General features: G+C 39.5%; 1 long non-coding RNA gene across 1 annotated transcript in view; it reads right to left on the bottom strand.

Moving 5' to 3' along the window:
* LOC132818780 (uncharacterized) overlaps positions 1-16,508 on the bottom strand; it is a 191,700-nt gene extending 175,192 nt beyond the window's left edge. The window contains exons 1-2 of the long non-coding RNA XR_009645020.1: positions 16,335-16,508; positions 15,260-15,317 (exon numbers count right to left, since the gene is read on the bottom strand). This is a non-coding gene — a long non-coding RNA (uncharacterized LOC132818780). The remainder of the gene's footprint in view (positions 1-15,259; positions 15,318-16,334) is intronic.
* Positions 16,509-18,056: the final 1,548 nt, after the last annotated feature.

Here is an 18,056-nt window from a genome sequence, read left to right as displayed (position 1 = left end):
GGAGAATACAGCAATGGTTAACAATAATGCTCAAACATTCCTGAACATTCCTTTTGGAGCCAGCCATAACCCTAATAACTGACACTGGTCTGATGGAAGATCCGCTGATCACCACTTTCAGCAAATTCATAATCATGTTCTTTTGGGAACACTGTACTTTGTTAGCAATAATGAATATGAAAAATCTAGCTTTTAAAAAAAATCACTCACAGTACACTGGACCTGAAACATTAACTTTGGTTTCTCTCCACAAATGCTGCCAGACCTGCTGAGCTTTTCCAGCAATTTCTGTTTTCATTTTTGATTTCCAGCATCTGCAATTCTTTTTGGTTTTGATTAATTGTCTATTGTCGTTGCCTGGACTTCCATGCTTAATATTTGGAATAGAAATTCTATACTTTATGAATATACCTCTGGGCTTGTCATTGTCTATGATCCATACCATGAGACACACACTGCAATCATTCAGTTCATAGCCAGTTCAATAAAGGCACAGTACAAGTGAGACTGTTGTCTTTAAGCTTGTAACATGGTGTCCGGGTAAAGCTGACATTGAGTTTTGTAGAGACATATTCGCTATTAAGGGAAGAGTACAAGAATATTGAGATCTATTGGAAGCTGGTAAAAGCCTCAGAAGAAGAACAAAGAAGCAGACCACAACCTAATACACTGGTTAAGGCAAGATGGTTACAAATTTCCCTGTCAGAAGGAAAGGTTATGTGAAGCCAAACTGGCAGTTTTTCCACTCACAATGAAAACATTAAAAAATGGGTCAGATTTAGCAAACAAGCCAGATCAGCTAGGTTGCTCCACCTCTATCACTGTTAGGCCGAGACAATTCAGAAATGTACTCCACTCAATTTTCTCCAAAGAGCAAAAAAAGACATTTCACAAAACATTGAAGGCACATTTTGAACCCCAAATAAACTTATGAATAGTAAGCATTCAATATTATAACCCAAGATTTAGTAGAGCCCAATGGTCAATATGTGGCAGCACTAATTCTTCTCAAAAAAAGTCCTGTTAGTTTGCAAAATTAAAAGATGATCTAATTAAAAATAGGATTGCATTAGGCCTATGACATCCTGCAGGCCGAGCACAACGACGGAGGGGAAAATTTACTCTTAGGAAAGCAATCAACAAATGCAGAAGCACTGAAATTTTACAGATGGGTAAATCAGGTAATTCACTGAGTAAATGATAATGTCTTTTTATCTTTTTTGTACAAAAGCGTGAATAGAAACCCAGTACTGTAGTCATGGTTTGCCATGTACATGTGAACTCTACCAGAGGTCACTCACTGCAGTCATCCATCTAACAGGCAGTTCAATAAAGACATACTATAAGTGAGAGTTTGGCTTGTGAGCTCATAACACATACCTTAGCAAGGTAGTCCCAATCTTTCAGCTCTTCCGGTGGTTTCTGAGCTCGTTGGAGACGCATTCTCCCAAGGTAAAGTTGCATTGAATCCATAAAGTGTCGTGCTTGGTGATTTTCTTGTATATTTCCCAAAAATCCCATTTGATTTACTCTAATTATTTATAAATATTAATTTGGGTCTTGGTGTAGTAGCTCCCAGCTTGCTTTATTGTTTTGCTTGGGTACATATTGCTCCATTTTCCAATGTACAATCACCGTTCTCTAAGGCAAAATACAGAAACAGCACTCTCTCCACTGAAAGACTGCATTCCATTCTGGTCTCCCTACAATAGGAAGGATGTTGTGAAACTTGAAAGGTTTCAGAAAAGATTTAAAAGGTTGTGACCAGAGTTGGAGAGTTTGAGATATAGAGAGAGGCTGAATAGGCTGGAGCTGTTTTCCCTGGAGCATAGGAGTCTGAGGGTGACCATTTAGTGGTTTATAAAATCATGAGGGGCATGGAGAAGGTGACTAGCTAAGACCTTTTCCCCAGCATAGCAGAGTCAAAAACTAGAGGGCATGGGTTTAATGTGAGAGGGGAATGATTTAAAAGGACATAACAGGCAACTTTTTCATGCAAAGGATGGTATGCGTATGGAATGAGCTGCCAGAGGAAGCGGTGGGAGCTGGTACAATTACAACATTTAAAGGACATCTGGATAAGTATATGAATATGACAGGGTTTAGAAAGATATGAGGAAAATTCTGGCAAATGGAACTAGATTAATTTTGGATATCTAGTCGGCGTGGATAGGTTGGACAGTATGGACTGTTTCCACACAGTATGGCTCCATGACTCTATGATTGATTGGGCTGCAAATTACTTCCACAACACAGATCAAGGAATGGAAAATTCAAAGGAAATAAATAAGCTTTTTCTCTCTCTCTAAAAAGGTTAACAGCTTGTATTAGCTGTAAATTAACTACAGCCTTCACATTTTTGTATGTCATTATACTCAGGCAGTCAAAATTTTGTTCATATATGATGAACTAATTTGAATCACCACCCCTCTATTTCTACATAAACGTAAAGCTCATACTTACAAGCAACTTTTAATTTATAATGTTCATTTTGTAATCCTTCAGAAAAATATTCCAGTCTCCTCTTTCATTTTTTTTATTTTCAACCACTCCTTTTTAATCACAGTCTCAACTCCCAGGAAGTAATTTTGTTTGTAAGCTCAACTACTCTTGTAGCATACATTTAGGCATGATGATAACCATGCTTCAGTGCTGCCCTTATTTTTAAGATATTTTTAATTCCCTGTTTCTTTGACCTTTGATAGAGATTGCTCATATGGGGTTGTTAGTATCGAAATAATTTGGCCAAGTATTCCACCTAATACTTAAGTAAATTTAAAATGACACCTTTTTTCCAGAAACAAAAGTAGTTTTATGTCCTCGATAGAACATAGAACATAGAAGGATACAGCGCAGTACAGGCCCTTCGGCCCTCGATGTTGCGCCGACCGAATCCTACCTAACCTATACTAGCCCAATAACTTCCAAATGCCTATCCAATGCCCGCTTAAATGACCATAAAGAAGGAGAGTTCACCACTGATACGGGCATACCTGCTCACTGATACATGTCGATATATCAACATTTTTCACAAGATGTCATATTTCAAATGATTTTACGAGCAATTGGTGCAGTTTTTGCTCACTGAGGCACACGAGAGATTTGTGTATGTACCTCACCATTTCCCTTAAAACTAAGTTCTGGGGATTGCTATCCAAAATCCCCATACAAGCTCTCACCATGAAAAACGTCACACCAGAAGTAGAAATCTATAAAATTACAATCTTTTTATGGCAGTACATCAGTCCTTGCACCAGTTTATCCTTCTGAGAGGTTTTTCCTGGTCATGTGCAGATTAGAAGTTAAACTAGTGAACATAAACACCTTGATATGTTACAGACACCCTTCATTTAGCATTCAGATATAAATTTGCAGATCTGGGAGGTCTGCTTCTACAAGCCAACTCAAGGGCAATTCAAAGCAGACTCTGTAAATTGTTTTACTGCGGAGTGAAAATATGCCAACTTCAAAGAAAATTACACAGGTCCTGGCCATTTAAGACTCTTTACTCAAAAATCATTAATTTCACATTAATGATAGGGTGTCACAATATTGTGATGTATTGATTTATGTAACATGTGTAGCCAATAACTGATATTATTTGGCACCTATCAAATGCTGTACTTGTCCTTTGCTTGTAAGATAACATTATTTTACTCAAAAAATAAATATATTCAATATCCTCTACATGATAGAGGAATGTAAAATTGACTGTTTTCAGATAACATGTGCTTTTGGTTTCCATGTGTTTGCAACACTCTGTTTCACAAAGATAAGTGGGAATTTTCCACATCAATGTGATCAGGAATCAGGGGATTGAGTAAGCTGCTTCCACAATTTATGGGCCATTGTGCACCTTTTCACAAAAGGAAAAGTTTGTTGTTGTCATTGTATAATCAGAAAATGACCCTTCCAATTAATCAAGCAATATCCTACCAAAGGTATTTATGTATAGAAGCGAAACCTAATGCTCATTTTAACAACTTCTCATGTTCCACAATGTCTGAACATTTTACTAGGTTTACCATCACCAAAAAATTCAAAAACTGCAGTGTCAAAACTGAAGACCAATTTTGACATTAGCTAAACCATTAGGGAATATGAATGCAAAAGAGCCAACTTGATTAAACACATTCGAAAAGTGTGGCATTGGAAAAGCAGGTCAGGGAGCAGGAAAGTCAATGTTTCAGGTATAAGCCCTTCATCAAGAATGTGAGTACACACAGCCCCATAGTTTCTCAATATACATGTGCCTGTGAATAAGGCCCATCAGAGGCAGTACTGCAAAACTGATGTTACTCAGCGGACAACATTTAGGGAACATCGTCATATGCTCATGACAATTATCAATAATTATAAAGCCCCCTTTCAGAAACATGATTATCAGTGGAAATACAATTAGTTGTGTAAAAACAATCCTTCAGTAGGATAGACCCGCATTGTCTATGTAAGTAAAACATATCAAAAGGCATTGTTTCTTGACCCAGGTGAATTCAAATTTTTTTCTCTACTCTGGACATGCTTGATTCCAACCAACCTAGGGAATTCAGACACCTCCAGAATTGATGTCTACACTGATTCATAATAGGATAATAGAAATGCTTCGATGCGATAGTTTTATCAGAACATAGGTTTTGTCTGAGCATATACAAGGGGCAACTTGGGATCGATGTCCATTATACAAGCTGCCCTTCAACTGCAGGATGTTGCAAGTTCTTTCCTATGTGTCAACTGTTCAATTTCTCACCCCTCCCAAAGATAGGGTTGTTTTACCTTTTATTTGGCACCGCACCCATCTGGGTGCTGGCAATATTCAGATGTTTTATTGTGGTGTAAAATCTCAAATGAAATTCTTTTAGCTGGCACTAAGTATTCCATTGATTTGCACACTATTAAAATAACAATGCAAAAAATGCTTACAATAAAAACTTTGGCAAAACTTTTATAGGTATGTAAATTTCTTAATAGAATACACAGTTTAGTTTTGGTCCACTTACCATCACACAAGCAATGAATTGTTCAAAAGCATCAACGTTACTTTCAGCTAAGTACTTTTACCATTGTTTGAGTTGCCTCAGATAATTTACTAATGCTGCATTTGACAATTCATCATTTTATCTATGTGAACATGTTACTTCACTACAGTTCCTCTTAGTCACAATTATAGATGGGGCAATAATCAGACAAGCACAAATAGATTCTTTGCCAATCCTCCATCTCAGAACTTACTGCAATTAAATGAGATGACAATGCAGTTCTGCACAAAATGTTTTCATTAAATTTAATTTGTGTTTCTTCTTCTGATCAAAGAGCTGAATGACCCTTTACCAATGATTGGTCAACCATAAAAATGTGTAATCATATTCAGTCCACTTATTTAATGAACACTTCAACTTGTGCACACTATTGGTACTTCAAAGGTTAATTGTGAGTGATTCAAACATTATAACTAATGAAAAAATATAGATTACTTTCCACTGTTGAAAACAAGACTGCGTCTGCTCCCTTTGTTGAATGCAACACTGTGGCAGAGGGCAAGATACATTATAGAAAACATGTGCCTGATTATTCCCGGATTTCTTTGTGACAAGCTACACATTATGACAGAGAAAGACCTTGCCAAAATAAGGTCATAAAAACATAGCAGCAGGAGAAGCCCCTCATGCCTGTTCCTCCATTCAATGGGAACATGTTTCATTTGTGGCCAAACTCTACAAACCTATCTTTAGATTACTTACAGTGTGGAAACAGGCCCTTCGGCCCAACAAGTCCACACTGACCCGCTGAAGCGCAACCCACCCATACCCCTACATATACCCCTTACCTAACACTACGGGGAATTTAGCATGGCCAATTCACCTGACCCGCACATCTTTGGACTGTGGGAGGAAACCGGAGCACCCGGTGGAAACCCACGCAGACACAGGGAGAATGTGCAAACTCCACACAGTCAGTCGCCTGAGGTGGGAATTGAACCCAGGTCCCTGGCGCTGTGAGGCAGCAGTGCTAACCACTGTGCCACCGTGCCGCCATGACTTACCTTGTATTCTTTAATACCTTTGCTTATTAAAAATCTATCAATGTGAGATTGAAGATAAAACTTAAGTTTGTATCAGTTGACCTTTGCATATAGACTACATTGTAATTTCATTCTTGAAAGTTCTGACTTTAACTTTTCGAATATGCCCCCAGTTCTAGCCACCTAACCAGCTAGGTCTCTTTCTAATCTATCTGTTCTCCCTAATACCATGAAAACGGCAATCAAATCCTTAACTTTCTACATGGTATAAAGTAATGGTTCTGAAATGGTTAATGCTGAAGATTGTACTGTGCTCCAAACAATTTGATGATATCAAAAGGTCTTGGGTGGAGGAAGACCAAACATCTTAAGACCTTGAAGGGAACAGACTTGTTAATGGTTGACAATGAGTGAATATTACCAAAAAGCAACTAAGGTCTTAATTTCAGGGAGTTTCACGGAGGGTTTTCTTTGTGATTTCTCCACAGCTTGCCTGATATTGTATACACCATACCTCGAAGGCACCCCACTCATGCTATCATTATGCTCCACAATGATAATCAAAGCTGGGACAAAGCCCAGGTTGCCAACCGGGAGCTTTCCTTCAGAGAGGGGTACAAGAAAATAAGTCACACTCATGACACTACATAGCAAGTAGAATTGTTATTGCTATGGTTTTGTTACTTTACATCCTCACTTGTCTGATCAACAGTCATTATAACTGCAGCTATAAGAATCAGGCTATATAGCTTATCAGTTCTCAGCACAAAACTCGTGTTCGGATGCTGTCTAAGGGAGCGCTTTACTTCACTTACCACACAGTGTAACATAACATCACACAGTTCAATGTGGGACATCTCATGTATTGAACAACAGCAAAAGCAAAGAAAATTCAAAGAAAAAAAGAAAGATGCATTTGCTTCTGGGACCAAACAAGGACTTGCCTTTCAAGCAACAACAAATTTAGTCAATGAAGGATCATTGCACCTGACTCTATGGCAACCAGCTGTCAATGAAATCCTGCCTGGCTTGTTGTGCATAAAGCTGCCTTGTTATATTGTGCTGAAGGTGATATTCCTCCTGCTCAACGTACTCATCTTTCTCTTTGGAAGACTACTGCTACTATCCTAGCTCTTCAGAGTGTATCACGATGATCACAGGTAACCTGTACATTGATGGAATGGAACCCTAATCTATTGATGAAGACTGAGGCATTATAATATGGTGCTGTCTATGCAACATGTGTAGAGTTTATGGCATCCTGCACTAGGGGAAAACAGCTATGTTGGCATATACAATTGACCAGGCTGCAGCATTGAGCTCATCACAGGGATCAGAGATGAAATGGTGTGATCTGGCTCAAATTGCAGCAGTACCAACCTTGTGGGTTGCCAATTGTAAGCTGCTACCCAGGTCCCCAGTAGATCCTTGGAAACAGCAAGTTACTTAATGTTCAAGTGTAGCTATCATCTTGATGTCCACCAGAATAGAATGACTGGTCACCCCTTCAGATCACAAGTCATAGAGTCATAGAGTCATAGAGATGTACACATGGAAACAGGCCCTTTGGTCCAACTTGTCCATGCCAACCAGATATCCTAACCCAATCTAGTTCTATTTGCCAGGACGTGGCCCATATCCCTCTAAACCCTTCCCATACCCATCCAGAAACCTTTTTGATGTTGTAATTGTACCAGCCTTCACCACTTCCTCTGGCAGCTCATTCCATACATGCACCACCCTCTGCATGAATAAGTTGCACCTTAGGTCCTTTTTAAATTTTTCCCGTCTCATCCTAAACCTATGTCCTCTGGACTCCCCCACCCCAGGGAAAAGACCTTGCCTATTTACTCTATCCATTCCCCTCATAATTTTATAAACCTCTATAAGGTCACCCCTCAGCCTCTGACGCTACAGGGGAAACAGCTTCAGCCTAGTCAGCCTCTCCCTATAATTTAACCCCTCCAACCCTGGCAACCTCTTTGCAAATCTTTCCTGAACCCTTTCAAGTTTCATAACATCCTTCCAATGGAAGGGAGACCAGAATGGCACGCAATATTCTCTTGTTAAATCCCTTAGACTGAGTCATGACCAGCAGCTATAATAACATAATAAAGTTGCTGACTGCATACTAAATCTACAACTAACACAACCATAATAGTTCAGATTTTATGATAGTTCCTTTGCAGAAAGTGGGCATTGTTGACTAAACTAGTATTTATTGACCACCCCTAATTGCTCTGGAGAAGATAGTGGTGAGCTTCCTTCTTGAACTGTTGCAATCCATGTTGGGTAGGTACACCCACAGCGCTGTTAGAAAGGGACTTCCAGGCATTTGACATAGTGACAAACAGAGATCTGGTTCCAAGTCAAGATGGTATGTGGCATGAAGTTGTAGGTGGCGTTAATCTTGTCCTTCTAAGTTGTAGAGGCTGCAGATATGAAAGCTGCTATTGCAGGAGCCCTGGTGAATTACTACAGTGTCTCTTGTAGATGGTACACACTGTTTTCATTGCGCATCATTGACGAAGATAATGAATGTTGAAGATGGTGGAAGGGGTACTTTGTCCTGGATGATGCCAAGTTTCTTGAGTGTTGGTGGAGCTGCACTCATTCAGGCAAGTGCAGAGTAATCCATCACTAGGTCAGGAGGTGAGTTACTCCTTGCATAATCCCCAGCCTCAAGCATACTCTTCAACTTCCTATTTATGGCTAGCCCAATACCACTTCTAGTCAAGAGAATCCCCCCTTCCCAGGATGTTGATAGTTGAGGATTCAGCAATAGTAATGTCATTGAATTTAAAAGAATAATGTTTGGATTCTCTCTTGGTGGGCATGGTCATTGATTAGTAATCAAGTGACATAAATGATATTTACCACTTATTATTCCAACCCTGAATGTTGTCATGACATTTGAACATAGAACAACTCAGTATTTGAGGGGTTGCGAATGGGGCTGAGTCCTACTCAAGTAATTGGCATAGTCCTGTGACACTAGTCCAGAACAATCTCTGTCAGTGGCAGCAATATGGAGGAGTTGGCATCGACAATAGTTTGGGCCTCCTTTATCGTTTCCACATCATGAGGGGAACTTTCAGCTACCAATTCTTCATGTGGAGTATGCTCAATAGCCACTGGAGGTTAGTGCTAATCCTAGGCTTGCTGACACTTTAGTTTCTCCTCAATTTCTTTGTACCTTTCTTGCACCATATCCATAGTGATGATGACCACGATGTGCTTGGATCCTTAATGGGTTCTTAGTAATGTGAGCAGTCAGCATTCGCATCCAAACTAAATAACCATTCAGCATAGTCCTCCATATAGAGAGATATGAAGTACTCCAAAACAGGAGGCCTTGGAATGTTTCTATATGGAACTTTAACATAGGACCTTATTCCAAAATATAAATACAGCAGGGGATTGCAAATGCAGAAGGATTATTATTACCTTCACCACTCCAACCCCCAACATCATCCAAAAAACCAAAAGGTCACTTACAGATGATGTGAAGAGGTAGGACAAACTTTTGTAGCAGCAATTAGCTACCTAAACAAAGTCATTGTTTTTGCCACCTTACCTGGTCTGGCCCACATGTGACTCTAGATCCATGGTAATGTGGTTATGGGCAATTGGGGATGGGCAATAATTGCTGCCCAACCAGTGATGCCCTCATTCCATGACAATTTTTTTTAAAAACTGGAGCCCAAGCACTGATACTGAAGTGCCCACTAAATACTGCCTGCCACTTGGAACAAGATCTATTTATTTCCATTGTTTCCTGTCTGTCAATGAATTTTCGATCCATGCTAATATTTTACCCTATTCTATGTGCTTTAACTTTGCCCACTACCCTCATATAGGGTTCCTTATGAAAAGTCTTTTGAAAATCCAAGTACATTACATCATCTAGTTCTCCCTCATCTATTTTACAAGCTACATAATGTAAGATTCCAGTCAATTTGTTAAGCAGGATTTGTTTTCATAAACCCATCTTGGCTTTATATAATCATGCTAATACTTTTCAAATGCTATGCTATCACTTCCTTTAAAACAGACTTCAGCATTTTCCTCACTACTGATTTTAGACTGACTGGACTGTAATTCCCTAATTCTTTCTTCTTCATTTTTTAAATACCTTCACCCTTCAATTGACAGGAACTGCTCCAGAGTCTTGTTCCAAGTGGCAGGCAGTATTTAATGGGGCACTTCAGGATCAGTGCTTGGGCTCCAGTTTTTTAAAAAAATTGTCATGGAATGAGGGCATCATTGGTTGGGCAGCATTTTTGAAGATGACCCATCAATGCATCCATTATTTCAAAGTCCACCTCATTTAGTACTGTGAGATGTATCAAGCCTGGTAATTTGTCAGCCTTTAACTCTCTTACTTACATTATTTTTGCAACAATACTGATTTCCCTCAATTCTTCCCTGTCATAAGACCCTTGTTTCCCTAACATTTCTGGGGTTTTTTTTGTCCCCTCTTCTGTGAAGACAGAACTAGAGTACTTGTTCAACTCTTCTGCCATTTCTTTGTTCCTCATTATAATTTCCCCAGATTTTGACAGTAAGTCACTGACTAAACTCTGATCTGTCTTTACTAATCTTTTTCTCTTCACATATGTATAGAAGCTTTTATAGTCAGTTTCTATATTCCCTGCAATTTTACACTCAGACACTTATTTATTTTATTCTATTGATAAAGAGAAACACAAAGGATGTGGAAAGAGGCTGCAGTTAGCCCACACTTTCGAACAGAAAGCTGCCATGATGACTTGAACAATCCATGATGGTGTTCTACATCCAGCAGTCATCTGCTGGAACTAGGCATCAATCAGATCCTCTCTGCCTTCTTGTGCCAGATTTGCTGAGCTGTGTCATCCACAAGGAGAGCTTCCTCCAACTCAATGTCCTCATCCTTCTTCTTAAATGATTGCTCTCCTCCCCACAGCTCCTGAGCATCTACGCATTGTGGCATTTGCTGCTCCAGTTGTGCAGGAACCACATGGTGTAACACATGGAGCCACAGCTTCAGTAGCTCTATCACTTGCTCCACCATGGCTCTTGTCAAAGCATATATACCAACTTGGTGAAAATGCCATGCCAGCTCATAACACATCACATCAATAAATGAGTGCCTTCTGCACTCTGACCCACTTATCATTGCAGACACACATCAAACATTCCACTTTCACTGCACTCATTAGCATGTTTACATGATGCATGCTTTGGAATGATGTTTCTCTTATTCCACGGCACCGTTGGACATTCCATGTGTGGTGGAACTTTTGGCCAACATTTGGCTCCTTTTATGTTGTTGCCAATTTATTAAGTGTTACAAGACATTTTCTGATTCAGTATGTGGACGTACCTACTAGAGAAGGTGCAAATCCTGACTTACTCTTGGGAAATAAGGCAGGTGACTGAGGTGTCAGCGGGTGAGCACTTTGGGGCCAGCAACCATAATTCTATTAGATGTAAAATAATGATGGAAAAGGATAGACTAGATCTAAAAATTGAAGTTCTAAATTGGAGAAAGGCCAATTTTGACGGTATTAGGCAAGAACTTTCGAAAACTGAATGGGGGCAGAGGTTCACAGGTAAAGGGACAGCTGGAAAATGGGAAGCCTTCAGAAATGAGATAACAAGAATCCAGAGAAAGTATATTCCTGTTAGGGTGAAAGGAAAGGTTGTTGGTATAGGGAATGCTGGATGACTAAAGAAATTGAGGGTTTAATTAAGAAAAAGACGGAATCATATATAAGGATAGATCGAGTGAATCCTTAGAAGAGTATAAAGGGAGTAGGGGTATACCTAAGAGGGAAATCAGGAGGGCAAAAAGGGGAAATGAGATAGCTTTGGCGCATAGAATTAAGGAGAAGCCAAACAGTTTTTACAAATACATTAAGGACAAAAGGGTAACTAGGGAGATAATGGTGCCCCTCAAAGATCAGCAAGGCAGCCTTTGTGTGGAGCTGCAGAAAATGGAGGAGATACTAAATGAGTATTTTGCATCTGTATTTACAGTGGAAAAGGATATGGAAGATATAGATTGTAGGGAAATAGATGGTGACATCTTGCAAAATGTCCATATTACAGAGGAGGAAGTGCTGGATGTCTTGAAATGGATAAAGGTGAATAAATCCCCACAATCTGATCAGGTGTATCCTAGAACTCTGTGGGAAGCTAGAGAAGTGATTGCTGAGCCTCTTGCTGATATATTTGTACCATCGATAGTCACAGGTGAGGTGCCGGAAGGCTGGAGGTTGGCTAATGTGGTGCCACTGTTCAAGAAAGGTGAAAAGGACAAGCCAGGGAACTATAGACTGTTGAGCCTGACCTCGGTGGTGGGTAAGTTGTTGGAGGGAATCCTGAGGGACAGGATGTACATGTATTTGGAAAGGCAAGAATTGATTAGGGATAGTCAACGTGGCTTTGAGCGTGGGAAATCATGTCTCACAAACTTGATTGAGTTTTTTGAGGAAATAACAAAGAGGATTGATGAGGGCAGAGGGTAGATGTGATCAATATGGACTTCAGTAAGGCGTTCAACAAGGTTCCCCATGGGACACTGATTAGCAAGGTTAGATCTCTCAGAATACTGGGAAAACTTGCCATTTGGATACAGAACTGGCTCAAATGTAGAAGACAGAGGGTCGAGGTGGAAGGTTGTTTTTCAGACTGGAGGTCTGTGACCAGTGGAGTACCGCAAGGATCGGTGCTGGGTCCTCTACTTTTGGTCATTTACATAAATGATTTGGATGCAAGCATAAGAGGTACAGTTAGTAGGTTTGCTGATAACACCAAAATTGGAGGTGTATCAGACAGCAAAGAGGGTTACCTCAGATTACAACAGTATCTTGACCAGATGGGCCAATGGGCTGAGAAGTGACAGATGGAGTTTAATTCAAATAAATGCGAGATGCAGCATTTTGGGAAAGCAAATCTTAGCAGAACCTATACACTTAATGGTAAGGTTCTAGGGATTTTTGCAGAACAAAGAGACCTTGGAGTGCAGGTTCATAGCTCCTTGACAGTAGTGTCACAGGTAGATAGGATAATGAAGAAGGCGTTTGGTATGCTTTCCTTTATTAGTCAGTGTATTGAGTACAGAAGTCGGGAGATCATGCTGCTGCTGTACAGGACATTGGTTAGGCCACTGTTGGAATATTGCATGCAATTCTGGTCTCCTCCCTATCGGAAAGATCTTGTGCAACTTGAAAGGGTTCAGAAAAGATTTACGAGGATGTTGCCAGGATTGGAGGATTTGAGCTATAGGGACAGGCTGAACAGGCTGGGGCTGTTTTCCCTGGAGCGTTGGAGGCTGAGGGGTGACCTTATAGAGGTTTACAAAATTATGAGGGGCATGGATAGAGTAAATAGGCAAAGTCTTTTCCTTGGGGTCGGGGAGTCCAGAACTAGAGGGCATAGGTTTAGGGTGAGAGGGGAAAGATATAAAAGAGACCTATGGGGCAACTTTTACATACAGAGGGTGGTACATGTACGGAATGAGCTGTCAGAGAAAGTAGTGGAGGCTGGAACAATTGCAACATTTAAGAGGCATTTGGATGGGTATATGAATAAGAAGGGTTTGGTGGGATATGGGCTGGGTGCTGGCAGGTGGGACCAGATTGGGATGGGATATCTGGTCGGCATGGACGGGTTGGACCAAAGGTTCTGTTTCCATGTAGTACATCTCTATGACTCCATGACTCTGAGAAGAAAATGTCTGAGGATAACAGTACCTATGAATAGTGCATTATTCTGTAGCAGCATTTCAGTCTCTCACTTGTACAACAATTCTGTGGATTTCAAATGGTAAAATAAATTCACAGATTCTCTGATTTGCCATGGTAAACTCAATATATCTTTAATCTAGACAATTAACATGTGTCTTTATTTATTAAATAATTAAATGACCCAAATGGAATAACAAAAGTCTATTCACGAATGAACACTCCATTTCAACCTTTAGTCCTACCAGCCTTATCTGTTTGCAAGTTGTATGTTTGCACTTAAAGCATATTTATGTTTTTAATTAGCCTTCAGTTTCATATCTGGAGAGATTCCCCACTCAGTTCAGCCTGAATAATCTCTGGTTCCCGATATCCACTATGTCTATTAATTTTGGCATATAAAGAAGTATGGTTTGTATGTTTGCCCGAAACAACTGGGTTTTTTTTTCTTTTAGCAGAGCACTCAAAAGCCACATCAGTGAGAAAGCTTATATTGTTGCGACTAGTAAACTTATTAAAATTTAACTTTAATCTAAGAAGACAAAAACTGACAAAATTCCCTAACTACCTGTTTCTTAACAGATTTGATCATTTCTTTAGTTCCTCTGGGATGTAATGGAAACTATGCACAAAATCATCTAACTACTCAACTTTAGACTCAAGCTGTGAGATTAACCCCAATATCCATCTCATATTCTGTTTCACAAAATGATTGCATTGATAAACTGCAGGTCCCAATGTATCTAAATTAACATCTGGATGCTGAAACATGTCCTCCGTGATGGAACAAAACCTACATATTAATTTACAATTTCATGGGGTGTGAGCATTGCTGTAAAGGCCATTATTTGTTGACCTATGTTCCCTTTGATGGATGTTAAGAGTATACTATATTGTTCTGGGTCTGGAGTCATATGTAGGTTAGGCATTGTACAGTCAGCAGAATTCCTTCCCTAAATGATATTTGTCAATAAACGTTCTTTGCTATAAGTGATTGTGGTTTCTTGGTCCCATTGCCAGGGAGTAGCTTTCAATCCAGACTTTTCTTGATTAATTAATTAAATTTAAATTTTACCAGCTGCTGGGGTGGGACTTGAACCTGCTACCCATGATAATCAGCCTAGACCCTTAGATTACTAGCCACTGTACCACAGTCTCCCATAATATAATCTGTATCATAAACTATAGGACTTCCTTGAATTCATTAAGACAAGTTTTATTACAGCTATTGATACAGATTAAGAATTTTTCAAGAAATAATCACTTGAACAGACTCCATTTTAACTGAACCAGCTCAGCTGGAGTGGAACAGCTTCTGATCCGATACCTATTTTAAACTCTGACTGATTTTATGCTCCGTTAGTTTTAATGGAATGTCAAATCATAAAGGATATCTCTGGTTTAACCCAGCCCAATCCTTCTAGGCAGATTAAGTTAAAATCAAAGGCTTGTATTTGTAATATCTTGATATGTGAAGCAGATGAGCAATTATTTGGCAGATTCCTACCTCATCCAAGTTTCCTGAGACACCAATCAGAATGAAATTTACCATGATTGATGAGCATCTGCAAGACAGAATAGAAAGGATATGTGATATGTATTAATATTCCACATAGAACTGCAGATCAGTCCATAAACAATAGCTATACAAAACTAACCTTAACAAGCAAAAATATTTGTGCTACTCAAATGAAGCACAAATGGAATTCAATGTATGTGAAATTTAACATAAGAAGTAAACTAAATAAGGAACATGAGCAGTGCTATGTGAATAGGTGACAAAGGAGAGACACTGAAAAAGAATGAAATGATTAATGTTGTCAAAGGCAGTGAAGTATTATGGGGCAGGACAAAGTCAATGTTTTATGTGCAGTTTTCACGTTAAGTGATCTTTATGAGAACTATTGTGATGAAAGGTTACTGGACTCAAAATGTTAACTCTGTTCTTTCTCTGTACAGATGCTGCCAACCCCACTGTTTCTACAACACTGTGTTGCTGTTTCAGATTTCTAGTATCTGCAGTTCTTTGGATTACTATTCTGACTGACCCTTCCTTTTGTCTTGTTTGCAGCTTAGAATCTTTTTCTGCATCATATCTGTTTTGTCACCATGCTATGCTTTGTCTTATTTGTCCTCTCTGCGTAGGAATCCAATATAAACAAATTTTCACAAGGATATTCTGAATTATATCTCATCAACAAATAATACCACCTTATTTTGAGGTTCACAGTGTGCCAATACACTTAAGAGACTGTATTTACTTTGCCGAAAATAGGTTACAATTAGCTCTGCCTTGTTTTCTGAGGGAATGACATAGGAGACAGTTTACTGCGGTGAATGGTTATAAAGAAATTACTGCCACATGCCATGGTATATCACATCATGCGTGATTTTACAGGAACCAGCTGGGTCCTAAACAGCTGAGGGTGCTACAGATTACTGACCACGCATGCTGTGATGTGGTATCTGGGAGTTGTGGTATCTTTCCAAATGTACATCACTCTTAATCCAGTTTGGTTCTACCCTCACAATGCTTGGGAGGTGCAGGGAAAGGCTTTTCACCTTCAGCAGGGTATTCCTACCTTATGAATTGATATTTAAGTTAGCTCCAGTAACATAAGAATGATACATGGGTCAGGTAGTACTGAAGTATTCAATACAGCTCCTAGTATGTTCATACATTGCAATCACAGGCAGTTGCACTTCTGGATTAAATGCACACTGTAAACTACTCTCTTCAATGTGACCTGCTACAACAGGACTCAGCAAGATGTAGGCTGAAATGTATCAGATCACATGTTATGACTCTGTGATGACATCATGAGCATAGCCCTTAAAGGCATATTGCTTACTAACTGTGAGAGATGCACAATTATGTGTATCTCATGAGGAACTTTCTCCACCCATGTCTAGCCACTTGGTTAAATATAAAAGATCTCATTATGCAATTGGAAGTAGAGCAGGGGAGTTACCTTTACTGTCCTGACTAACATATATCACAAGAGGCAGATTATCTGTTCATTAATAATTTGTTGTTTAGTGTCTGCTCATTGGGTGCCTCATTTCTTATAACAGAGACTATGTTTGTAAATGCATTGAGTTGGCCAGAAAGTTCTTTGAGATGACCAGTGAACATGAAAGTCTTTATATAAATGCAAATCTTTCTTTTCTAGTTTTTGCCAGAATCTGAGTTTGCCCCAAAGCACTTTACAGCATTTGAAGCTCATATGAATCGCAATTAAGGAAACTGCAGCAGCCGATCTGTCACGCAGAATGAGTTTACAAACAGCAGTGGGATGAATAAGAAAATAATCTGTTGTTGTTGAGGTCAATTGATGAAAAACAGGTCCTTAAATTCTACTTAAGAAAGCAGACAGGGCCACAGCGTAACATTTCCATCAGATGCCATCTCACATAATGCAGCACACTGTCAGTACTGCACTCGGATATCAGTCTCTAAAGTGCAGTATTCAAGCCTCAGTACTGCAAGCTCAGCACAACATTCTGACCAAGGCATTTTTTTTCATTCTTTCATGGGATTTGGGCATCGCTGGCTAGGCCTGCATTGCTTTCCAATCCCTTATTTCCCAGTTTGGAGTCATATATAGACCAGATCAGATACGATGACAGATCTTCCCCCATGAAAGGGCACTTGTGAACCAGATGGATATTTATAAAAATCGACATGGTCATTATTAGGCAAACTTTTAATCCTGGTTTTCTTTGATTGAATTCAAATTTCACCATCTGCTATGTGGGATTGAAACCCACATTCCCAGAACATCAGTCTGGGGTGTTGGATTATTAGTCCAGAGACATTAGCACTACACCACTGTCTCCTCCAATACTACTATTGAGTCAAGGCAGACACATGGAAAGACTATACTCTGTAAAACAGCACCTCAGTTGTTTACAATGAGGCTGAGAAATGTTCAACTTTTTGTGAACCATTAAAACCACAATGTTGTTTGAAATGTTTGTGCAAGGGTAGTTTTTGGCTATTTATCTTACAATGTTAGCTGACATGAATATCAATTTAGGTATTTGGACAGATGTGGAAGGGCTTCAACAATATTTGACATGCAGTACAGCACAGATTTTGTTCAGCTAAAGCTCTCTTCATTGAGCCTTTGCCAAGGCCTCTGGCTGCAGGATTTCTATCATAATCTGGGCTAAAAATTGATGACTCCTCTGAGCAAGCATGCAAACATTGTGCCCTCCTTAATTCGGTGATTGTGGCATGCAGCCCAGTGCTAACAACACTGCTGAGTGGCTGTGTACTCAACAAGGGAGCAGCTTTGTGT

This window comes from Hemiscyllium ocellatum, chromosome 9 (genome assembly GCF_020745735.1).
Source record: "Hemiscyllium ocellatum isolate sHemOce1 chromosome 9, sHemOce1.pat.X.cur, whole genome shotgun sequence".
NCBI lineage: Eukaryota > Metazoa > Chordata > Chondrichthyes > Orectolobiformes > Hemiscylliidae > Hemiscyllium > Hemiscyllium ocellatum.
Note: the sequence above shows the minus strand (reverse complement) of the source record. Positions and strands in the feature narration are given on the sequence as shown.